At 39.0% G+C, this 25,899-nt stretch overlaps 1 protein-coding gene and 1 pseudogene across 3 annotated transcripts in view; one reads left to right on the top strand and one right to left on the bottom strand.

The window, feature by feature from the left end:
• SLC4A10 (solute carrier family 4 member 10) overlaps positions 1 to 25,899 on the top strand; it is a 240,345-nt gene that overhangs the window by 150,289 nt on the left and 64,157 nt on the right. The window lies entirely within an intron of this gene.
• LOC138076982 (ribulose-phosphate 3-epimerase pseudogene) lies at positions 8,947 to 9,412 on the bottom strand (annotated as a pseudogene).

Below are 25,899 nucleotides of genomic sequence, written 5' to 3'. Positions count from 1 at the left end.
AGTTTAAGAAGAATTTCATGGAGAAAGTATGTTTTTAGTTTTAGCTAGTAGTGATGGTGTTTTGCAGAGTTATTTTACATATTTTGAAAAGCTGTTTCCTGCATAATATGATATAGCTATAAGTTTAAATAATTTATTAAAGAGAGAAATATTAAGTACTTACAGAATCTCTTCTAAGAATAAAATCTGAAACATGGAAATAGATGTACTCAAAAGAGACTATTATTTACATAGTTATCTTAATGGAAAACAGATTAAAAATGTAGTAATAGAAGATTGAGTGAACTATATCACACCCATTAAAAATTGTGGTTATGAAGAGTAATGAGCAAATATTAATAGAAAGTACTTACGTTATAGTTCTATATCAAATAGATTAGAAACATATCCTCAAATATGTTGAAAATATAAATAAGAATTACTTAAGAAATATACCAAAAAATTAGTTACTGATGGGTTCTGAGAGATTTCTTTTTCATTTTTATTTTATAACTATTCTATAATGTGGCTTTAGTTCTTTTGAAATTCATAATACTTTTTGAAAAAGAAAAATGAATAGGCATACAAACAGATTTGACTTCTATAGATACATCATAATTCTCTGATTTTTGTATTAATACCTAACTTGTCATACAGCACTCTTAAGATGATTTAATAAATAAATAGACTTTTAAAAAAAAAGAACCACAAACATTACTGTTCAGTGCACATAGGATGGTACTAATAATTTACAAAGGCAAAGCAGAGCATCTGCAGCTCAGGGACTAAAATTGGTAATAGTGTTGAAGGGAATTGTTTTCTAGAAGGCAACTGTAGGCCCTTCTCGTGTAAGGAAGACTGATCACCTTCATTAGCCTTGTAACAAAAGCAGAGATTTCTGGATGAAGGCATTTAATTATAATGTTTATCTAATCATTCCATAGCCGTTTATATATATATATATATATATATATATATATATATATATATAGTTACAGTGGTTTAGAGCACATACTTTTCTTTGGGTAGTAAAGGATAGTAGGGGTTGTGTTTGGTGAATAATATGTTTTAAGCCGAACAGTCCAACACCAATGACGGCATTTTAGAAAAATGTAGGAAAAGTGCCAGTACTGCCCATTCTTTTGCCTTTGGATTGTTGAACTTTCTAATCTACGAGCTGTCAGTAGCTCAATTGTAATAACCACCACAACAATGATGACATCTAACACCTAATTAGTATTTCCTTATGCCAGACCCTGTTGTAGATGCTTTTACCTATATTAGCTCATTTTACTCTCATAATAACCCTATGAAGTAGATTGATATCACTATTCCGACTTTAAGAAAACTAAAACATAGAGAGGTTAAGTAATTTGTCTAAGGTCACGCAGTTAAGTGCTTGGATTTGAATGATATAGGAACTCTGGCTGAAGAATCCAAAGTCCAGTGTTGTCATAGACACCAGGCTATCTTATGTACCTAAAGAATTTTTTTTGCATTAACATTTCCATCTTAAGGACAGAGGCACTAAATTTTATTTTAGTACTTAATAATATTTATTAACAGAAGGTCTATTCTAAACTCATATTCTGTTTCCTCATATTGCTTTCTCTAGTTCTTTTTTCTTTCCTTTTCTGTAGGTGTGGATAAAAAAATTATTTGGACTAAGTTCATCAATATAGGTGAAAAAAAAGAAAGTGGGATTTTTTCCCCTCATTTTATATTATTTATTTAGAATATCTGCTCAGTTCAGTTCAGTCGCTCAGTCGTGTCTGACTCTTTGCAACCCCATGAATCGCAGCACACCAGGCCTCCCTGTCCATCACCAACTCCCGGAGTTCACTCAGACTCACGTCCATCGAGTCCGTGATGCCATCCAGCCATCTCATCCTCTGTCATCGCCTTCTCCTCCTGCCCACAATCCCTCCCAGTGCTAGGGTCTTTTCCAATGAGTCAACTCTTCGCATGAGGTGGCCAAAGTACTGGAGCTTCAGTTTTAGCATCATTCCTTCCAAAGAAATCCCAGGGCTGATCTCCTTCAGAATGGACTGGTTGGATCTCCTTGCAGTCCAAGGGACTCCCAAGAGTCTTCTCCAACACCACAGTTCAAAAGCATCAATTCTTCAGTGCTCAGCCTTCTTCACAGTCCAACTCTCACATCCATACACGACCGCGGGAAAAACCATAGCCTTGACTAGACGGATCTTAGTTGGCAAAGTAATGTCTCTGCTTTTGAATATACTATCTAGGTTGGTCATAACTTTTCTTCCAAGGAGTAAGCGTCTTTTAATTTCATGGCTGCAGTCACCATCTGCAGTGATTTTGGAGTTGTCCTCACTAACACAGCACACTGAAAAACAGGAGACCCAAGCAAAGTGAATGGAGAAGTGATACCAGCCTGGTGGCCAGATTTACCTGAGGCTGTGAGGAAATAGGAATCTGGAAGTTGGACAAGGGAGATGATAGTGGTGTAGTTGTCATGATATGAAGGCTGGGCTGCATGGTGTTCGGCGGGGGATAACTTAAAGAAGCTGCTGCGGTTCAGTCACTCAGTCGTGTCCAGCTCTTCTCGACTCTATGGCTACAGCCCACTAGGCTCCTCTGTCCATAGAATTCTCCAGGCAAGAATACAGGAGTTGGTGGCTATACCCTTCTCCAAGGGATCTTCCTGACCCAGGGAGGGAGCCAACCTGGGTTTCCTACATGCAGGCGGATTCTTTACAGTCTGAGCTTCCAGGGAAGCCTATATATACATATACCTATGCAGATATTTAAAATAATTATTTTGATCTCTGCAGCAGTTTAAATACTTTCTGTGAGCCGAAGAATTGATGCTTTTGAACTGTGGTGTTGGAGAAGACTCTTGAGAGTCCCTTGGACTGCAAGGAGATGCAACCAGTCCATCTTAAAGGAGATCAGTCCTGGGTGTCCATTGGAAGGACTGATGTTGAAGCTGAAACTCCAATACTTTGGCCACCTCATGCGAAGAGTTGACTCATTGGAAAAGACTCTGATGCTGGGAAAGATTGAGGGCAGGAGAAGGGGATGACAGAGGATGAGATGGTTGGATGGCATCACCGACTCAATGGACATGGGTTTGGGTGGACTCCGGGAGTTAGTGATGGACAGGGAGGCCTGGTGTGCTGCTGATGGGGTCACAAAGAGTTAGACATGACTGAGCGACTGAACTGAAGTGAACTGGTTCTAATAAGATGTCTTTAGGGAGCATACTCCAGTTTCAAAACCCAGGCACATGTTCACATGGCTCTGAGTTCGAGATCCCTGACCAAAGGATTGGACACCATCTGTCAGGAGGACCTTGAAGTTTTTTAGTTGGCAGGTCGAGTGGCTTTCCAAGGTGCTTGCTGCTTCCTCACTCGTGCAAACTTAGTTAGCTGGTATTCCCCATTGGGAAGTGAAGGTAGGTAGAATTTTGTCCTTCCCCTCACTGCCTTCGGTACACTTTATTCTCAAAACCATCCCCAGAGATTTAAAAGTATCAGGAATATAAAAAATATCTCTTCTTCACAAAGTTGGAGGCCCCAGAACTGACCCTGAAAAGATTTATTTTTACCTTTATTCAAGAAATGAGAATTTAGGCAGAAAAATATAGTAGATACCTGTTGTTAACATTTTGGGGGGCAATATTTGTTACATTAAAAGAGTGTAAGAATAAGGTGGTTAATACATATTTGTTTTCTAATTATAATTTGGAACATAGTTATAAATACTATGGTTTATGGATTAGAATGTACCCTGTTATCTCCTAATCTACTCTGGAATAATAAAATATATATCACTGGGGACAATATCCATAGTTCTAGAATATTCCTAGCCGTTTGGTTCTGTTACAGAATAAAGTTAAACTGGAAAAAAGACAATGTTAAGTAAAAAAGCTTCCTTTGCCCACCTCACCTTACATGGCTCCATTTTGGGGGGTATATACCATAATGACTAAATGATATATATTATATTGTGAAATGATCATCACAGTAAATTTAATAATAACATCCATCACCACACATAGTGAATATTTCTTTTGTGAAAGAAATTTTAAGATCTCTCCCCTTCAGTTCAGTTCAGTTCAGTCGCTCAGTCGTGTCTGACTCTTTGCAACCCCATGAATCGCAGCACGCCAGGCCTCCCTGTCCATCACCATCCCCCAGAGTTCACTCAGACTCACATCCATCGAGTCAGTGATGCCATCCAGCCATCTTATCCTCTGTCGTCCCCTTCTCTTCCTGCCCCCAATCCCTCCCAGCATCAGAGTCTTTTCCAATGAGTCAACTCTTTGCATGAGATGGCCAAAGTACTGGAGTTGCAGTTTTAGCATTATTCCTTCCCAGGGCTGATCTCCTTCAGAATGGACTGGTTGGATCTCCTTGCAGTCCAAGGGACTCTCAAGTCTTCTCCAACACCACAGTTCAAAAGCATCAATTCTTCGGCACTCAACCTTCTTCACAGTCCAACCCTCAGATCCATACATGACCACTGGAAAAACCATAGCCTTGACTAGACAGACCTTAGTCGGCAAAGTAATGTCTCTACTTTTGAATATGCTATCTAGGTTGGTCATAACTTTTCTTCCAAGGAGTAAGCGTCTTTTAATTTCATGGCTGCAGTCACCATCTGCAGTGATTTTGGAGCCCAGAAAAAATAAAGTCTGACGCTGTTTCCACTGTTTCCCCATCTATTTCCCACGAAGTGATGGGACCAGATGCCATGATCTTCGTTTTCTGAATGTTGAGCTTTAAGCCAACTTTTTCACTCTCCTCTTTCACTTTCATCAAGATGTTTTTTAGTTCCTCTTCACTTTCTGCCATAAGGGTGGTGTCATCTGCATATCTGAGGTTATTGATAATTCTCCCGGCAATCTTGACTCCAGCTTGTGTTTCTTCCAGTCCAGCTTTTCTCATGATGTACTTTTCAGAGAAGTTAAATAAGCAGGGTGACAATATACAGCCTTGAGGTACTCCTTTTCCTATTTGGAACCAGTCTGTCCCCTTTGAACTTTCAAATATGCAATACAGCATTGTTAACAATATCCCCATGCTGTATATTACATTCCCAGAATTCATCTTCTAACTAGAAGTTTGTACCTTTTGATCATCTTCACCATTTCACCTTTATTCGTGATGAATATTTGACTAGTTATAGAGTTCTGGGTTGCCAAGGGTTTTCTTTTAACCCATTAATTACCTTATTCCATTGATTTCAAGTTTGCTGCTGCTGCTGCTGCTAAATTGCTTCAGTCGTGGCCGACTCTGTGCGACCCCATGGAAGGCAGCCCACTAGGCTCCCCCGTCCCTGAGATTTCAAGTTTAGGTCAGTTCTATTTTTAATTTTTTGAGGAATCTCTATATTGTTTTCCATAGTGACTGTACCAGTTTACATTCTTGTCAACAGAGCATGAGGATTCCCTTTCTCTTCATTCTCGCTGATGCTTGTTATTTGTTGTGATTTTGAGAAGAGTCATTCTGACAAATGTGAGGTGATATCTCACTTGGTTTTCATTTACTTTCCTCTGATGATTGGTGATATTGAGCATCTTTTCATTTGCCTATTGGTCATCACTATATCTTCTTTGGAAAAATGTCTCTTCATATTCTTTGCCCATTTTTCACTTGGGTTGTTTGTTTATTTGATGTTGAGTTGTATGAGTTCTTTGTATATTTTGGATATTAACCCCTTATTGGATATATCATTTGTAAATACATATTTCCATTCAGTAAGTGGACTTTTCACTTAACTGACAGTTCATTTGCTGTGCACAGTTGTTGTTTTTTGTTTTTTTTTTTTTAGTTTGATATAGTCCCATTTGTTTATTTGATGACCGTTATCTAAGAAGATGCCACCTATGTTTTCTTCTAGAATGTTTATTCTTTAAAGTTTTACATGTCTTTAATCCATTTTGAGTTTACTTTTTTATGTAGTGTTAGAAAATAGTCCAGTTTGATTCTTTTGTATGTAGCTGTTTAGTTTTCTCAGCACCAGTACTGAAGAGGCTACCTGTCCTTTTGTATATTCTTGCCTTTTTCATCATAGATTAATGCCCATATGAGTTCATTTTTTGGCTCTCTACTTTCTTCTATTGATCTGTGTTTCTGTTTTTGATACCATTTTAATTACTGTACCATTGTAGTATAGTTTGAAATCAGGGGGTGTGAACCTCCAATTTTGTTCTTTCTTAAAACTGTTTTAGCTGTTCAGGGTCTTTTTGTTTCCATACAAATTTTAGAATTATTTTTTCTAGTTCTGTGAAAAATGGCATTGGTATTTTGATAGAGATTGCATTAAATCTGTAGATTACCTGAGGTAGTTTAATCATTTTAACAATATTAGTTTATCCAGTCCCTGAACATGGTATGTATGTTCATCTTTTTTTGTATTGAGCTTGGTTTCTTTATTCGGTGTCTTAATTGTTTTTTTCTGAGTGCAGGTCTTTTACTTCCTTAGTTAGATTTATTCCCAGGTATTTTCTTTTTTTTTTGATGCAATTGTAAATGAGATTATTTTTTAAATTTTCTCTTTCTGATGGTTCTCATTGTTAGTATACAGAAATGTAACAGATTTCCATATATTAATTTTATATCCTGCAATTTGATCAATTCATTGATTAGTTCTAGTTTGTGTGTGTGGTGTCTGTAGAGTTTTCTATGTATGATATCATGTCCTCTGCAAACAGTGACAGTTTAATTACTACCTTTCCAGTTTGGATTCCTTTTATTTCATTTTCTGTCTGGTTGCTGTGGCTAAGACTTCAGATACTACCTTGAATGTAAGTGGCAAGAGTGGGCATTCTTGTCTTATTGCTGATCTTGGAAGAAATGCTTTCAATTTTTTTGCCATTAAGTATGACATTAGCTGTGGGCTTGTCACATGGTCTTTATTTTGTTGGGATGTGTTGCCTATGGGTTCCATTTTTAAAAGAGTACAGACCAGAAATCCTATGCCCTACTAGAGCCTTTCCATGGTACCAGACTGCTGGTGAGCTTTAGTTTCTTATTTTTAAATGGGGACAAAAGTACCTGTCCTAGCAGTCATAAGAATGACTTATAAATTTAATTCAATTATACCAAAGTACTTTATAACTCATGATATAAACTTATAAAATGATAGCTACTTTGTATTAAGCATCTGCTAAATTCTTAGGAATAGTACTGGAAGTTTTACTTGTATTATGGTACTTCTTTTAAGGCTCAACATGGTCCTGAACAACTGTTAAAATACATTTAATATATACTAGTTAATAAAAGCTCAAAGAGGTTGTGTAATTTTCAGAGGTCAAATAGACCAAAAGGGCAGAGTCAAGATTTAGTTCAATATTACTTCCAAATAGAGATGTTACTTTTCTTTGTACTCAGAACTAAGGCAACAGGATTATTTAATATTTTATGGTAGGTGGCATTAAGAAGGTGGCAAAAGTCACTGAATAATCTGCTCCTTCAGCAAAGCTAGCAAAGAAAACATACAGATAAAGTTGTGCTTATATTTTAGAGCAGATCACCTGAAAACCCCTGGGCTTCACACATTTTTAAAATAGTTTTTGTGCATTTGACTCCACAGTAAGAAGGGAAAGAATAGATGTTTTAGATGCAAAAGGAATATGGCATGCCATCCCTGCCAGATTCAAGCTTATAGTTTTTATTAATTTTATTTTGCTCATTTTATCAAATCACAAGTGATGAAACAGGAGAAACATAAGGACTTCATTGCTTTTGGCCAACAGATGGGAAACAACAGAAAATTCTTTCCATAAATGCAGAAAAATAATTTTCTTCCTAATAGCTAATATGCCTTCTTTAGGCATTAAGATATGTTTCTGTTTATAATCTTAAGACAGCTATATTTTTACTCTTTATTGAAATGAAGCCTCCCAGGAAAAACGGTATTTCAGTGAGTCTGAGTGAACTCCGAGAGTTGGTGATGGACAGGGAGGCCTGGCGTGCTGCAATTCATGGGGTTGCAAAGAGTCGGACACGACTGAGCGACTGAACTGAACTGAATCTTTATTTTTTTAAATTAATTTTTATTGGTGTATGGTTGATTTACAATGTTGTGTTAATTTCTGCTGTATAGCAAAGTGAATCAGTTATACAAATGCGTATGTCCATTCTTTTCTAGATTCTTTTCCAATGTAGATCATTACAGAGTATTGAGTAGAGTTCCCAGGGCTACACCGTAGTACTTACTAAGTTATCTATTTTATGTATAGTAGTGGGTATGTCAACCCTAATCTCCTAATTTATCACTCTTCTCTTCCCCTTTGGTAACCATAAGTTTCTTTTCTTCATCTGTGACTCTATTTCTGTTTTGTAAATAAGTTCATTAACATTTTTTTAAGACTCCACGTATAAGTGATATCATGATATTTGTCTTTCTCTGTCTGACTTACTTTACTCAGTATAACAATCTCTAAGTCTATCCATGTTGCTGCAGATGGCATCATTTCATTCTTTTTAATGATTGAGTAATATTCCATTGTATGTATGTATTACATCTTGATCCATTCCTCTGTTTATGGAATGCTTCCATGTCTTGGCTATATTTTCTCCAGATACATGCTCAGAAGTGGAATTACTGAATCACATTGAGTACTCTAATCTTTAAATTTGGTTAGAAATGGTTGGATTGCTTCACTGATTCAATGGACATGAATTTGAGCAAACTCCAGGAGATAGTGGAGGACAGAGGAGCCTGGTATGCCACAGTCCATGGAGTTGCGAAGAGTAGGACATGACTTAGTGACTGAACAACAACAATCTTTAAATTCCATCATGGAAAATGTAGGTGTGCAGTCCAGTTTCTAATCTCTTAGAACATTTTTCATGGTAGGTTTTAATCATTGGAGTGAATAATTCCCTAGGAAAGCAGTACAGCTTCATGCAATATGACTTGGTAGTCAACATTCTCATTTTCCAATAAAAGCGAAATTTCATGAACAGAAACATTGGACTCCTTGAAACTTCACCTGTGAAGAGAATTTTTCTGAGCAGCATCTTGAGAAAGTAGATCTTAATAGCTTTATCACGAATATGGGGTCTTCATTCCTTATAATATCACTGACAGACACAATCATGTTAGGCACTGTGTTTGCATAGTTATGGAGAGTATCGTGATCTGTTTTACCATTAACCTGTCTGCCAAAAGACAGGAACTGTGTTCTCAACCAACAAACTTTGGTATCATATCTTCAGTAAACTTCTACCCTCAAAATCCAGGTTCAACTGACATATCCAAGACCATGTCTATCTGATTAGCCCATGGTACCAAATACTCAACTATAGTTCCTAGTTTGATGGCAAGTCCAACCTTTATCTCATTGCCCCAAATGTCTTTAAGGAAAGCCCCTGGGTTCTTGTATATATGGATTGACTCCTATTATAGCCATTGGCTTTACCTACTCTTCCGGCCTAGAAACCATCCTGTGCATGTCAAAGAAAGGATCCCGTCCTCACTGCTTTTGGAGACTCTACCATAGGGTGGCCAAAAGTAATGTGAACAAAATACCCATCTGTTGTATCCAGGTACAGATAATCAGCCTCAGAGGCCAGCCTTTAGAGATTTTCAGCCCCTGAATTGGCCAGGTTGCTGTTGAAGATGGATGGGTCAATCTCATAGCTAGGCATCATGATCCTGGTTCCCAGGAGCCAGCTTACATGAGTCTTCCAGTAAGATAAAGGCTTTATCCTGATTTCTTCTTCTTTTAAAATGTACTAATTAATACTTTAATCTTTGAACAATGACTAGTAAATACTTTAATTTTTGAACAAGGACTAAATTTTCATTTGAAATAATGATTAATTTTCCCCAGTGTAAAGTAAAGGGCATGAGTTATAGCTTTAAAGAATTTATTTTACAAACAGTTAGGTCCTAAATATATTTGCCTATTATTCAAATGAGTCAGAACTAGTAGTTTGCTTGTTTTTTGTTGCTTTAGTGGGGTAAGTTAACAGAAGAGTTTACTAATTTAGTGATTTTTGTAAAATATGCACATAAATAACCTGAAATATCCATGGATGAGCTGTTTGTTAGTATCTTGCTGTTGTTGTTCAATCACTAAGTCATGTCCAATGCTTTGCAACCCTATGAACTACAACACACCAAGCTTCCCTGTCCTCTTATTTAGTAATATAAATGGGATCAAATTGCTAGCTAATAAATGTTTTTGTTCCCAATTTTCTTTCAAATAAAATTCTGTTTTATATATATAAATATATATACATGCATGTATATTTATGTTAGATGTATGTTTAATGCATACATTTACTATAATGCTAGTTCTTTCTTACTGTATTCTCCTATAAGATAAGATATTTGGCATATTTTCTTTATTTTGCATTTTAGTTTTCTTTTGTCATCAATAAACTTATCAAGTTTTCTGAATATAAAAGCATTTTCCCAGATTTTCCCATTAAGTTCGTATGGTATTAGGCCCTTTTTTTTTTTTTTTTTGAGGCAAAGTAACTGTTTGCAGGTCAGGAAGCAACAGTTAGAACTAGACATGGAACAACAGACTGGTTCCAAGTAGGAAAAGGAGTACGTCAAGGCTGTATATTGTCATCCTGCTTATTTAACTTATGTGCAGAGTACAACATGAGAAATGCTGGGCTGGAAGAAGCACAAGCTGGAATCAATATTGCTGGTAGAAATATCAATAACCTCAGATATGAAGATGACACCACCCTTATGGCAGAAAGTGAAGAGTAGTTAAAAAGCCTCTTGATGAAAGTGAAAGAGGAGAGTGAAAAAGTTGGCTTAAAGCTCAACATTCAGAAAACGAAGATCATGGCATCTGGTCCCATCACTTCATGGGAAATAGATGGGGAAACAGTAGAAACAATGTCAGACTTTATTTTTGGGGGCTCCAAAATCACTGCAGATGGTGACTGCAGCCATGAAATTAAAAGACGCTTACTCCTTGGAAGAAAAGTTATGACCAGCCTAGATAGCATATTGAAAAGCAGAGACATTACTTTGCCGACTAAGGTCCGTCTAGTCAAGGCTATGGTTTTTCCAGTGGTTATGTATGGATGTGAGAGTTGGACTGTGAAGAAAGCTGAGCGCCGATGAATTGATGCTTTTGAACTGTGGTGTTGGAGTAGACTCTTGAGAGTCTCTTGGACTGCAAGGAGATCCAACCAGTCCATTCTAAAGGAGATCAGCCCTGGGTGTTCTTTGGAAGGAATGATGCTAAAGCTGAAACTCCAGCACTTTGGCCACCTCATGCAAAGAGTTGACTCATTGGAAAAGACTCTGATGCTGGGAGGGATTGGGGGCAGGAGGAGAAGGGGACGACAGAGGATGAGATAGCTGGATGGCTTCACCAACTCGATGGGTGTGAGTTTGAGTGAACTCCGGGAGATGGTGATGGACAGGGAGGCCTGGCGTGCTGCGATTCACGGGATCGCAAAGAGTCGGACACGACTGAGCGACTGAATTGAACTGAACAAAGATTCATTTGGAGGAATTTCCAATCATAGAAGTACACTACCCCTTACTAGTGAACTGCCTTAAAGACAGATGTTGGCAAGTTCATATATGTATGAGCAGGACAGCAGCAAAACATTTGTATAGCTGCAAGTCTTGCTTTTTCACCTAATCTAATCCTAGCACAAGTATAAAGTTGGAACAAGGGATTTAAGACAAGACATTTGTAGACACCATGGATAATTTTTGGAAGCTACCATAAGTGTAATCTCTAAGCCTCCATTTAGAGGAGGATTCACGATCAGTGTGGATAATTTTTTTTTTCTTTTACTTCTTTTTTTTTTTTTTTTAGGGCTTCCCTGATGGCTCAGCAGGTAAAGAATCTGCCTGAAATCCAAGAGATAAAAGAGACATGGGTTTGATCCCTGGGTTGGGAAGATCCCCTGGAGAAGGAAATGGCAACCCACTCCAATATTTTCGCCTGAAAAATCCCATGGACAGACTAGCCTGGTGGGCTACATTCCAATGGGACAAAGAGTCAAACACAACTAAATACACATTAAAAAAAAAAAAAAAACATGTAGTCATATTACTTCACACTATAGACATGCTACTTGGAGCTCTTTTGTTAAAGTTTTTTGTTCCCAGGGCAGTGTCTGGGTATCTTCATTAAGAGTGGAAAGGTTTTTCATATTAGAATTTGTCCTTGGATCTCAACCTGGGACCCAGAAATCATGTCTTGGGTAACATGGGTTAGGCATCTGTAGTAGCTCACCTGATCTGACTCCTAATCATGCCAGATGAAGGACCTTTCCTACCACAATTCCCTGCTATGTCCACTGACTCTTCTTGCAAGACCTCTCAGTGACCTGAGTACTTTCCTTTAATGTCATTTTTTGAGAGCTTGAGCTACAATTAATCTATATATGCCTAGATCTGATCTTTTCAACTAATGATTCTAAGTACTGTAAATGAGGGCTGCATAACCAACATACATTACAAAAACCACAGTAACAATAGGATAAAAAAACCTTTCACAGAATCCTTCAAAGGCTTCCTACGGTTCTCATTTTAGCATTCAGAGTGCTTACTAGGACCTTCAATGCTCAAGTCATACAGTCTGGGCCCTGCTTATGCCACAGTCCCACCCCTCATCTCTTCCTGACTACCCTTCTCTTTCAGCTATGCTAACCTTCCTGTGCATGTCTGCTCCCGACTCAGGCTTTCTCCCTGCTTTTTGCTGTCTCTAGTCCACCACCCCCAACCCCCCACCCCCACCACTGTGTCCACACCATTTCTTACTAAATTTTGTTAATATTTTAGACCTCAACTTAAACCTTATTTTCTTAAAGTTTTCTTTGAGTATCCAGACTCAAAGTGTGGCTCTCCTTTTATTTACCTTTTTAGCAACCTAGACCTCTTCATAGTACATTTCGCAAATGTCTTTATATAATTGTGTTGTATTTCTCGTCTACATTAAAAAAAAAAAAAACACTAGGATCATGTCTCTTATTTAATACTACACTTAGCATGGTGTCTTAGCATGGGGCTTCCCTGTGGTTCAGCTGATAAAGAATCCACCTGCAATGTGGGAGACGTGGGTTCAATCCCTGAATTGGGAAGATCCCCTGGAGTAGGGACCAGCTACCCACTCCAGTATTCTGGCCTGGAAAATTCCCTGGACTATATATAGCTCATGGGGCCACAAAGAGTTGGACACGACTGAGCAACTTTCACTTAGCATGGTGTCTTGCATGATACTCATTACCTTTTATTGAATCAATTAAGCATTGTGACTAATGCCTCATGACTGTACTTTCTATGAATCCTTTTTTCCGTTATCACACATATGGAACAAAACATACTGTAACCTCGGTTCCCCTGAAAGCATAGCCTAAGTCAGAGGCTTCCTTGAAGGTTAGTTGATCTTAAGGAGCAGGGGTGAAGAACATTAAGAGTGTGATTGCTATAGACTGACCTAACTCCCAGTGACTGTGTTTGGAGACAATGTCTGGGAAACTAATCAAGATTAAATAAGGTAATAAGTGAAAGTGAAGTTGCTCAGTTGTGTCCGACTCTTTGCGACCCCGTGGACTATAGCCTATAAGGTTCCTCAGTCCATGGGATTTTCCAGGCAAGAGTGCTGGAGTGGATTGCTATTTCCTTCTCCAGGGGATCTTCCCGACCCAGGAATCGAACTCAGGTATTCCACATTGCGGGCAGACGCTTTACCGTCTGAGCCACCAGGGAAGCATGGGGCCCAAATCTGATCAGTTGTGTGCTTGTAAGGAGGGGGGAAGTGCTCTTATCTCTCTCTGCCATGTAAGGACACAGGGAGAAAATGGTCTTCTGCAAGCCAGAAGAGTGTCTTCAGAAGAACTCAACCATGCTGGCACCCTGGTCTTGGACTTGCAGCCTCCAGGTCTGTGAGAAAATATATTTATATTGTTTAAACCACTCAGTATATGGTATTTTGTTATGGCAGCCTGAGTAGGCTAATACAGTGACATTGAGAAAGAGATAAAGCCGGTAAGAAATTGTGTTACTGCATTGGTTAAAGTATAGGTGAGTGATGCTTGATTTGAAGAGTTATGAAATTCAGCTCAAAATTGTTTTCCCTGGGGGTGAAAAGGGGAAGCATATATCTATCAGCCTTTGTAGCCCATTGGTTAAGGATGGCAGAGGTATAGGAGCAGGAAGTAAGATATGTGATGCAACTTGAGAAAAGGCATCAAAGCATCGCACTTGAAAGTGAGCTGTTGAAATCCATAAAGACTGGATCACTGCAGCAGAGGCTAGAAGAAGAGGTGTGGCTGATAGGATTCGAAGTGGTATACAAATTATCTGATACATAGACCACCACAAAAGTGTCCTGTATTCAATATCCACAAGTAATTTATGTTTTTAGTATTTCTACAAAGCTTATTCTACATGGAAAAATAAGTGAGGCAGTTTTTATAAACTAAAACTGATAAAAAGTTTGATTGCAAGTAAATGCTAACTCTGACATTAATGTAGTGATTCTTACAAATAAAGTCTTGAAACATAATTTCTCAAAGTGTCAAAAGAAATGTTAATGACAATTTAAGCATTGTTTATCTCAGAATCTGAACAAATGGATATGTTACTGACCAGAAAGCAAATTTAACATGTTTCTTTATCACAGAAGCAGTAAGCTTTGAATGACAGTGAAAATGGCATTGAGAAATAACCTGTTTTAAGAGCTACCAGGGACAGATACTGCTAAAGATAATAATTTTTTAACATTAGTTGATTTTCAAAATAATTATAAGTTGAAAACAATCCAGATAGCTTTGAGAAGATAATTCTGATCAATCTGAGTATGATTTAAGAGAAATACTGGAATAGTTCCCCCATGATTGCAAAACTTTTGAATATTTTAAAGAGAGAAAAAAAGATAAAACTAAATACAAGAGGGACCTCAAGATAATTTGTACTCATTGAAATAAGAAAGTAAATATAGAGCTTCCACAAGGGGAAACAATTATTTTTTCAGATACATTTTATTGTTATCAAAATAATCCATATATACCCTGAAAAATGCAAATAGTAAAGAAAGATTATAATCAAAGCACCAGCTCACTGAAAGACAACACTTTTAACCTAGATTTGTGTTTATTTTTGGTGTTACCTAAATTTCTCTAGGAGAAGGCAATGGCACCTCACTCCAGTACTCTTGCCTGGGAAATCCCATGGATGGAGGAGCCTGGTGGGCTTCAGTCCATGGGGTCGCTACAAGTCAGACATGACTGAGCGACTTCACTTTCACTTTTCACTTTGATGCATTGGAGGAGGAAATGGCAACCCACTCCAGTATTCTTGCCTGGAGAATCCCAGGGACAGGGGAGCCTGGTGGGCTACCATCTATGGGGTCGCACAGGGTCGGACACGACTGAAGCGACTTAGCAGCAGCAGTAGCAAATTTCTCTAAATAATATGCTTATATTACTATTTCTTTGCTTACCAATATTAAATGTGACTAACTTACTTTTGCTGTTATGCATATGGATTTAATTCCCTTTCTACTCCCACTTCCAGCCTTGTTGCTCTGTCTCTGTTTCCAAAATAATTCTATCATATCTTAAGTTCCATCATTCCTGTAACCTTGGTAACTATAAATAAACAAGTAACCACAAGTAACATAGACTTCTGTTTCTGTCTCCAAAGGTTGTAGATAATTCTCTTTACTTTCTACTTTGTATTGACTTAAACAGACTGCAAGTTATTTCTCTAGCAAAAATGGGTTTATTCAGGATCAGCAAAGAATTTCAGTTTGGGATCTGAAACCATGGCAAGCCATGTACAGGACCCATGAAAAAAATGGAGAGAATTCTTTTATAGAGTGGAAAGGAAATTGGGAAAGCCATAGTAACCCAAATAGTCCATGACTTTCCATTGGCCGAGTTCTGAAGTCTCTCATTGGATGAATTCTTGCCTGGAAAAAAAACAAACCTTGTCTTCTCCCTGTTGGGTTCTGCTGTTGTGATAAGACATGAGAGCTTCACTTTCTGGTCTCCTGACCCTATTTTGTTGAGGTTTCTGTTTATCGGTTTTTTACATTTTCTCCTTCTGATCAACATCTTCCTCTCAAAATACTACTGGTCAAGAGTGAGGTTTTCTGCACTGTTTGATATAAAACACAGCAAGATCCTCTATGACCCACCATCAAGAGTAATGGAAATAAAAGCAAAAAATAAACAAGTGGGATCTAATTAAACTTAATTAACAGAAAATAATCGATAGAAAATTAAAGATTTACTGAGCATGGCCCCACCCATCAGAACAAGACCCAGTCTCCCCCAGCTTAGTCTCTCCCATCAGGAAGCTTCCATAACCCTCTTATCCTTCTCCATCAGAGGGCAGACAGACTGAAAACCACAATCACAGAAAATTAACCATTCTGATCACATGGACCACAGCCTTGTCTAACTCAACGAAACTATGAGCCATGCCATGTAGGGCCAACCAAGACGGATGGGTCATGGTGGAGAGTTCTAACAAAATGTGGTCCAGTGGAGAAGGGAATGGCAAACCGCTTTAGTATTCTTGCCCTGAGAACCCCATGAACAGTATGAAAAGGCAAAAAGATAAGACATTGAAAGGTGAACTCCCCAGGTGCCCAATATGCTACTGGAGATCAGTGGAGAAATAACTCCAGAAAGAATGAAGAGATGGAGCCAAAGCAAAAACAACCCCAGTTTTGGATGTGACTGGTGATAGAAGCAAAGACCGATTTATTTTATTTATATAAATTAAATAAATTTATATTAAAAAGTAAAAGAACAATATTGCATAGGAGCCTGGAATGTTAGGTCCATGAATGAAGACAAATTGGAAGTGGTCAAACAGGAGATGGCAAGAGTGAACGTCGATATTTTAGGAATCAGCAAACTAAAATGGACTGCAATGGATGAATTTAACTCAGATGACTATTATATCTACTACTGTGGGCAAGAATCCCTTAGAAGAAATGGAGTAACCATCATAGTCAACAAAAGAGTCCGGAATGCAGTACTTGGGTGCAAACTCAAAAACAACAGAATGATCTCTGTTTGTTTCCAAGGCAAACTATTCAATATCTGAGTCTATGCCCTGACAGTGATGCTGCAGAAGCTGAAGTTGAATGGTTCTATGAAGACCTACAAGACCTTCTAGAACTAAGACCCCCGAAAGATGTCCTTTTCGTTAGAGGGGACTGGAATGCAAAAGTAGGAAGTCAAGAAACGCCTGGAGTAACAGGCAAATTTGACCTTGGAGTACAGAATGAAGCAGGGAAAAAGCTAACAGAGTTTTGCCAAGAGAACACACTGGTCATACCAAACACCTCTTCCAACAGCACAAGAAAAGACTCTATACATGGACATCACCAGATGGTCAATACCAAAGTCAGATTGATTATATTCCTTTCAGCCAAAGATGGAGAAGCTCTATACAGTCAGCAAAATCAAGATCGGGAGCTGACTGTGGCTCAGATCATGAACTCCTTATTGTGAAATTCAGACTTAAATTGAAGAAAGTAGGGAAAACAACTAGACCATTCAATAATCCAAGTCACTCAGTCGTGTCCGACTCTTTGCGACCCCATGGACTGTATAGCCCACCAATTTTCCAGGCAAGAGTACTGGAGTAGGTTGCCATTTCCTTCTCCAGGGGATCTTCCCAACCCAGGGATCGAGCCCAGGTCTCCCACACTTCAGGCAGACGCTTTACTGTCTGAGCCACCAGGGAAGCCCCATTCAGGTATAACCTGAATCAAATCCCTTATGATTATACAGGGGAAGTGACAAATAGATTCGAGGGATTAGATTTGATAGACAGAGTGCCTGAAGAACTATGGATGGAGGTTCATGACATTGTACAGGTGACAGGGATCAAGACCATCCCCAAGAAAAAGAAATGCAAAAAAGCAAAATGGCTGTCTGAGGAGGCCTTGCAAATAGCTGTGAAAAGAAGAGAAGTGAAAAGCAAAGGAGAAAAAGAAAGATATACCCATTTGAATGCAGAGTTCCAAAGAATAGCAAGGAGAGATAAGAAAGCCTTCCTCAGTGATCACTACCAAGAATAGAGGAAAACGATAGAGTGGGAAAGATTAGAGATCTCTTCAAGAAAATTAGAGATACCAAGGGAACATTTCATGCAAGGATGGGCTCAATAAAGGACAGAAATGGTATGGACCTAACAGAAGCAGAAGATATTAAGAAAAGGTGGCAAGAATACACAGAACTATACAAACTAGATCTTCACGACCCAGATAATCATGATGCTATGATCACTCACCTAGAGCCAGACATCCTGGAATGTGAAGTCAGATGGGCCTTAGGAAGCATCACTATGAACAAAGCTAATGGAGGAGATGGAATTTCAATAGTTGAGCTATTTCAAGTCCTAAAAGATGATGCTGTGAAAGTGCTGCACTCAATATGCCAGCAAATTTGGAAAACTCAGCAGTGGCCACAGGACTGGAAAAGGTCAGTTTTCATTCCAATCCCAAAGAAAGGCAATGCCAAAGAATGTTCACACTACTGTGCAATTGTACTCATCTCACATGCTAGTAAAGTAATGCTCAAAATTCTCCCAGCCAGGCTTCAGCAATATGTGAACCATGAACTTCCAGATTTTCAAGCTGGATTTAAAAAAGGCAGAGGAACCAGAGGTTGACAGGTTGACACAACATCCATTGGATCATTGACAAAGTTAGAGAGCTCCAGAAAAACATCCATTTCTGCTTTATTGACTATGCCAAAGCCTTTGACTGTGTGGATCACAACAAACTGGAAAATTCTTCAAGAGATGGGAATACTAGACCACCTGACCTGCCTCTTGAGAAATCTGTATGCAGGTCAGGAAGCAACAGTCAGAACTGGACATGGAACAACAGACTGGTTCCAAATAGGAAAAGGACTACATCAAGGCTGTATATTGTCACCCTGCTTATCTAACTTATATACAGAGTACATCATGGGAAATGCTGGGCTGGATAAAGCACAAGCTGGAATCAAGATTGCCGGGAGAAATATCAATAACCTCAGATATGCTGTTGATACCACCCTTATGGCAGAAAGTGAAGAAGAACTAAAGAGCCTCTTGATGAAAGTGAAAGAGGAGAGTGAAAAAGTTGGCTTGAAGTTCAACATTCAGAAAACTAAAATTATGGCATCTGGTCCCATCACTTCATGGCAAGTAGATGGGGAAACAATGGAAACAGTGACAGACTTTATTTTGGGGGGGGGGTCCAAAATCACTGCAGATGGTGATTGCAGCTATGAAATTAAAAGACGCTTACTCCTTGGAAGAAAAGTTATGACCAACCTAGACAGCATGTTAAAAAGCTGAGACATTACTTTGCCAACAAAGGTCCATCTAGTCAAAGCAATGGTTTTCTAGTAGTCGTATATGGGTATGACAGTTGGACCATAAAGAAAGCTGAGTGCTGAAGAATTGATACTTTTGTACTGTAGTGTTGGAGAAGACTCTTGAGAGTCCCTTGGACTACAAGGATCTCCAACCAGTCCATCCTAAAAGAAATCAGTCCTGAATATTCATTGGAAGGACTGATGCTGAAGCTGAAGCTCTGATACTTTGGCCACCTGATGCGAAGAACTGACTCATTGGAAAAGACCCTGATGCTGGGAAAGGTGGGAGGAGAGGGGACGACAGAGGATGAGATGGTTGGATGGCATTAGTGACCTAATGGACATGAGTTTGAGTAAACTGCAGGAGTCGGTGATGGATAGGGTGGCCTGGCATGCTGCAGTCTATGAGGTCGCAAAGCACTGGACACAACTGAGCGACTCAACTGAACTGAATTAAACTTAGAAAAGCTTTTGTTCAGCAAAGGAAACTATAAACAAGGTGAGAAGGCAGCCCTCAATGGACTAAAATAATAATAAATGAAACAACTGGCAAAGGATTAATCTCCAAAATATAAAAGCAGCTCATGTAGCTCAGTGCTAATAAAACAACTCAATCAAAAAGTGAGCAAAAGACCTAGACAGACATTTCTCCCAAAAGACATAGAGAAGGCAACAAACACATGAAAAGATGCTAAGCATTGCTCATTATTAGAGAAATGCAAATCAAAACTACAATGAGGTGTCAGCTCAGATCAGTCAGAATGGTCATCATCAACAAGTCTACAAACAATAAATGGTGGAGAGGGTATGGAGAAAAGGGAACCCTCTTGCACTATTGGTGGGAATGTAAAATGATACAGCCACCATGATGAACTGTATGGAGATTCCTTAAAAAATTAGAAATACAACTACCATATGACCCAGCAATCCCACTACTGAGCATATACCCTGAAAAAAACAGAATTAAAAAAGACACGTGTACCCAATATTCATTGGAGCACTATTTACAATAGCCAGGAAATGGAAGCAACCTAGATACCCATCAATAGTTGAATAGACAAAGAAGTTGTGGTACATATATACAATGGCATATTACTCAGTCACACAAAGGAATGCATTTGAGTCAATTCTAATGAGGTAGTTGAACCTAGAGCCTATTATACAGAGTGAAGTAAATAAGAAAGTGAAAAACAAATATCGTATACCAGCACATATATATGAAATCTAGAAAAATGGTACTGGCGAACCTATTTGCAGGGCAGTGGTGAAGACACAGACAGAGAAAACAGACTTATGGGCACAGTGGGGGAAGGAGAAGGTGGGACAAATTGAGAGAATAGCATGGAAACATACATTACCTTATGTAAAATAGATAGCCAGTGGAAATTCCCTGTATGATGCAGGGAGCTCAAACCCATACTCTTGACAACCTAGAGGGTGGGAAGGTGGGAAGTGGGAGGGAGGTTCAAGAGGTGTGGGACATATGTTTACATATGGTTGATTCATGTTGATATATGGCAGAAGCCAACACAATATTGTAAAGCAGTTATCCCCCAGTTAAAAGAAATACATTTGTTTAAAAAGAGGTTTTCTGGTTTCACCAGATTTTTGTCCTTCAATACAAGGAAGGACCTTACTTGAGTATAGTGTTCCAGGTTAGAAAGTGCACAAATTTGAAACCTATTTATGTCACATTTGAGTAACAAGGAGATCTAGGAAGAACTCTTAGATACTTTTTATCTAAGTCCATGTTATCAAAATCACAGACATTAAAAATCATCTGAACATATGACATCATCAAAGGTTTGGTGACAGATATCCAATGGGCCTGGTTTGTATAACCTGGAAAAGATGTCTCATCAGATGTCATCTGCTTCAATTCTGGAAAATCTTTACTTTGAAGTCAGTAGATAATATGCAATCCAGTTAGGATTTGTTGCTTTTTAGGTTTGTCATGTGAACTCAAGAGTCTATTCCCTGGAGTTTGGTAGCACAAGGGTCAGTTAGCAACACCTAATAGGAACCTTTCCAGCAAGGTTGAAGAGAGTCCTTCTGGATGTGTTTTTTCCAATGACAAAATTTCAGATTTCAAGGTCTGATGCTCAAGGTCTTTGTCTCCTGAGAATGAGCTATGAAAAGATTGCTCCACTGAAATATTTTGCATTTTTAATAGAAGTAATCAGGCCTTTGAAATATTGGAATATCTCCTTTCATTAGTTTGGAGAAGGAAATGGCAACCCACTCCAGTATCCTTGCCTAGAGAATCCCATGGACAGAGAGCCTGGCGGGCTGCTGTCCATGCAGAGTTGGACACGACTGAAGCGACTCAGCATGCATTAATGCATTGGAGAAGGAAATGGCAACCCACTCCAGTATTCTTGCCTGGAGAATCCCAGGGATGGAGGAGCATGGTGGGCTGCCATCTATGGGGTCACACAGAGTTGGACACGACTGAAGTGACTTAGCAGCAGCAGCAGCAGCCTTTCATTGGTTATGGCTTAAAAGAGGCAAGGAGCCAAGTGCATTGGGCATCCAGAAACTGCCTCAAAGAGTGAGAATTTATGAATTCTAACAGAGGTGAATCTGAGATTTAAAAAGACCAATAGCAATGCTTTTGGCCAATATATTTGGAGGAATTTTACAAAATTTGCCAACTGAGTCTTAATAATGCCATTAATGGGCTTCCCAAGTGGCACTAGTGGTGAACCTGCCTGTCATTGCAGGAGATATAAGACAGGTGAGTTCAGTTCCTGGATGGGGAAAATCCCCTGGAGGAGGGCATGGCAACCCACTCCAGTATTCCTGCCTAGAGAATCCCATGGACAGAGGAGCCTGGCAGGCTATAGTCCATAGCATTGCAAAAAGGTGGAGAAGACTGAAGCGGCTTAGCACACACACACACAATGCCATTCATGCATTCAGCTAAACCAGAGGACTGAGGTGGTATGCACAGTAAAAATGTTGTAAGACAAGCCAAACAGTTCAGACTTGCTGAAGTGCCTGACTAGTAAAATGAGATCACTATGAAGTTCAAGAGGAGTTCCCTAGATGAGGATACTCTTTTCCAAACGAACTTTAACCTCAGAAGAGACAGTGGCTTGTCTGCAAGAGAAAGCTTCAGTCCAGTGTGAAAACATACAGACCATGACTAAAACATACTTATATTCATGAGACAGAGGAAATTGTATCACTCCATTTGCCAGACCTCAAATGGTCAATTAGGTGGTTTTAAATGTCCAGGAACAGTACAAACAGGCTTCCCTGGGTTATATTTCAGACAAGCCAACAAGGAAAGTAGGCACTTCTTGTGGCATTGTTAAAATTTCCCTACCAATATTAATTCATGAAGGCTGTCATTTTTTCAGTAGACCAGAGAGTTAATGCATGTACAGTGGTGAGGAGTGGGAATTTTAGAGTCTCCAGTAGAGCCAGATTGTTATTTCGTGCAAACCAGAGCTTTCTCTTTTTATCAAACCAACAATTCTTGAATTTCTAGTCTTGCCTTTCCTTTTCAAGGTCAATTGTTGGGCTTCTGTAGCCAGTTTTTCTAAGTTGTCATTTGGAGAAATATCCCTTTGGACCATGGGAAGGTTTCTCTGCTGTTAGTTCCGTTAAGGGCAGCATTCCTTGTGAAAATGTAAGCAAGGCAATTTCCCTTAGCTTTCAGAGAGTCAAGTTTAGAATGACCCAGCATATTGATAATAATAGCTAAGGTGGCAGATGGTTCCCCTGGTGACTCAGACGGTAAAAAGTCTGCCTACAATGCAGGAGACCCGGGTTCAGTCCCTGGGTCAGGAAGATCCCCTAGAGAAGGGAATGGCTACCAACTTTAATATTCTTGCCTGGAGAATTTTATGGACAGAGGAGCCTGACAGCTATAGTCCATGAAATCACAAACAGTCAGACATGACTGAGTGACTGATACTTTCACTACTTTTCACAAAGTGGCAGATAAAAGTAATGCATCAATAATTCTTAATCATAGGGGCCATGTTAAACTGTATTTCCAGTGGAAGTAAAGAATCCATAGTGTTCCATAATATTAAAAAATCATGAGTTACTCTGAAAGCATATCTATTGTCAGTCTAAATATTGACAGTTTTGCCCTTGGTTAAAGTACAACCCTGTGTCAGAGTGTATAATTCAGCCTTTGGGACCAAAGTACTCAGAGGAAAAAACGCTCCCTCAAAAATATTAAAGGCAGTTAGTTGCAATAGCATAGCCACCACAATATATGCCATTTTTACCTTTAAAATAAGAGCCATCAGAGAACCATGAGAAGTCAGCATTACCAAAATGAATTTCCTGCAGATTATCATGAGTAGTAGGAACCATGATTCATCAGCATTAAGCAGTTGTGAGAGACTTCATCAATGATAGAGGAGAAAAGAGTATCAGGGTTAAGGTTATTACAACATAAAAGAGGAGGAGTTAACAAAAGGACTTCATAGGAGATGAGGAAGCCAGTTGAGAAATGTTGAGTGGATTGAGAATTCAGGAGCGCTTACATTGCCTGAGGTACAAAAATTGTCAAAGGGATCCCACATTTTTCTCATGGCCTTAACCAAATGGGCAGTGTTAGTAATGGCTCTAAGACAATGGGGTTTCTCCTCTTGCCACAGGATCTAATTACTTGCTAAAGTACCCAGCATGTTGATAGTGGTCCCCGTGTTTAGTTGAGTACCCTAAAGGCATTCCCTTCCTTTTCACATACACAAAGGAAATATGAGAATAGGGAGGCCCGGGCGCAAGTGGGTTTATCAAACTCTCCTTTAAGTATTAGAATATTGTATCATCTTATTCTTCCATAAAATTGAGTCAGGATGGTTATTTATCAAAAAAAATACAGAATTTTGGCCATAGGAGAGAAATAGAAATCCAATTTCAGCAATAACCAGCTAGAAAACCTTGCAGTTGGTGCTTAGTTTTGGGTTTAGGGAAACTTAGACACCATGAAGCCTATCCAGATTTAGGTGTAACCCTTGTTCTGATATTAGATGTCCCAAATATCCAACTTGGGTTTGGGAAAACTGAAGTTTTTTTCTTGGAAATCTAATGCCCCTTTAAGCTAAAAGCTTTAGCAAATGGATGCTGAGGAGGCTTGAGACAGAGAGCGAAGAAGCAAGTTATCCGTATATTACAACAAAGTAGAACCCCTGGGAACTTTATGTCAACCAGATCAGCCTTCAGAATTTGTGAGAAATAAAAAAGGACTCTCAGTAATACTCTGAGGCATTACTGTCCAGGTGAATTGTTTTTCTTTCCAAGTAAAGGCAAAAAGGTATTGGCTAGCTTCATCAACTGGAATACTATAGAATGCACCACATCACTCAACTAGAGTAAAGAATTTATTTCCAAGGGGAATGGATGTTAGAAGCATATGAGGGTTAGAAGCAACAGGGTGTCAAGGGATAATAATATTGTTTATTGCTTGGACATCCTAGACAAACCTCCATCCTTTTTACCAAAAGGAATTACTGTTATAATTTTCTGTAAAACTTGTCTTTTCTTTTGCCCCAACTTTTTCTTTTTGGTAAATAAATAAAGCTTGGTTCTTACTTAAGGAATAAACTCTCTCAACACCCACTGTGCCCCACCCCACAAAAATTAGGAGTATCATAGGAACTAACTGACAAGGACAAGGGATAATGCAGTCTTGAGCCTTGTAAGCTTTTATTCTTGTTGTTCAGTCACCCAGTCGTGTCCTACTCTTTGCAACCCCATAGACTGCAATATACCAGGCTTCCCTGTCCTTCGTTACCTCCCTGAGTTTGCTCAAGCTCATGTCCATTGAGTTGATGCCATCCAAACATCTCATCCTCTGTCGGCTCCTTCTTCTCCCGCCTTTCTCAACATCAGGGTTTTTTCCATTGAGTCAGTTCTTCTCGTTAGGTAGACAAAGCATTGGAGCTTCAGCTTCAGCATCAGTCCTTCCAATGAATATTCAGGACTGATTTCCTTTAGGGTTGACTTGTTTGATCTCCTTGCTGTCCAAGGGACTTTCAAGAGTCTTCTCCAGCACCGAAGTTCAAAAGCATCAATTCTTTGGCACTCAAATTTCTTTATGGGCTTTATAACTTGAAGGATTTCCCTAATTATAGGCTATTGACTAATTCCAGGAAGAACTTGTGAAGGATGTATTTGAATCTTGATGGGAGTTGTGCTATGAATTTTGCCAATATTAGTTGGAGATTTTCTCCACGAGAAGGATGGTAGCTGATTCGAGAGGGAAAAAGGATCAGTGTTTCCTGAATTCAGCTGTAGCACCATCAGAGAGAGAACAAGTAAAAAATTCCAAAGAGCCATTTAAATCATCTTCTTGGCTTCCTACGACTACTATGAAGTTCTAGAATTATTTACTCCTTTTGGGAGAAAGAAATTCTGGCATGATAGTTCTATAAGAAGTCTCAGCCTAGCAAATGCTTTGCTTAGAGGTGGAAGAACTAAGAAGAAAGGGTGTGTATCTCTCAAAGAGCTTAAACAAAAGGAAATAGCATCAGAGACAGGAACCTCTTGAGGTTCACTAGAATTAGTACACCAAGGCAGAGGCTGCTTTGTTGTAGTTGGATTGAGGACCCAGAGTGTGGTTCTCTTGTCATTTAGGACTGGGAGAGTG

This window comes from Capricornis sumatraensis, chromosome 3, assembly GCF_032405125.1.
Source record: "Capricornis sumatraensis isolate serow.1 chromosome 3, serow.2, whole genome shotgun sequence".
NCBI classification, from domain to species: Eukaryota; Metazoa; Chordata; class Mammalia; order Artiodactyla; family Bovidae; genus Capricornis; species Capricornis sumatraensis.
The sequence above is the reverse complement of the archived record's forward strand: the minus strand, read 5'-3'. Positions and strand labels throughout refer to the sequence as shown.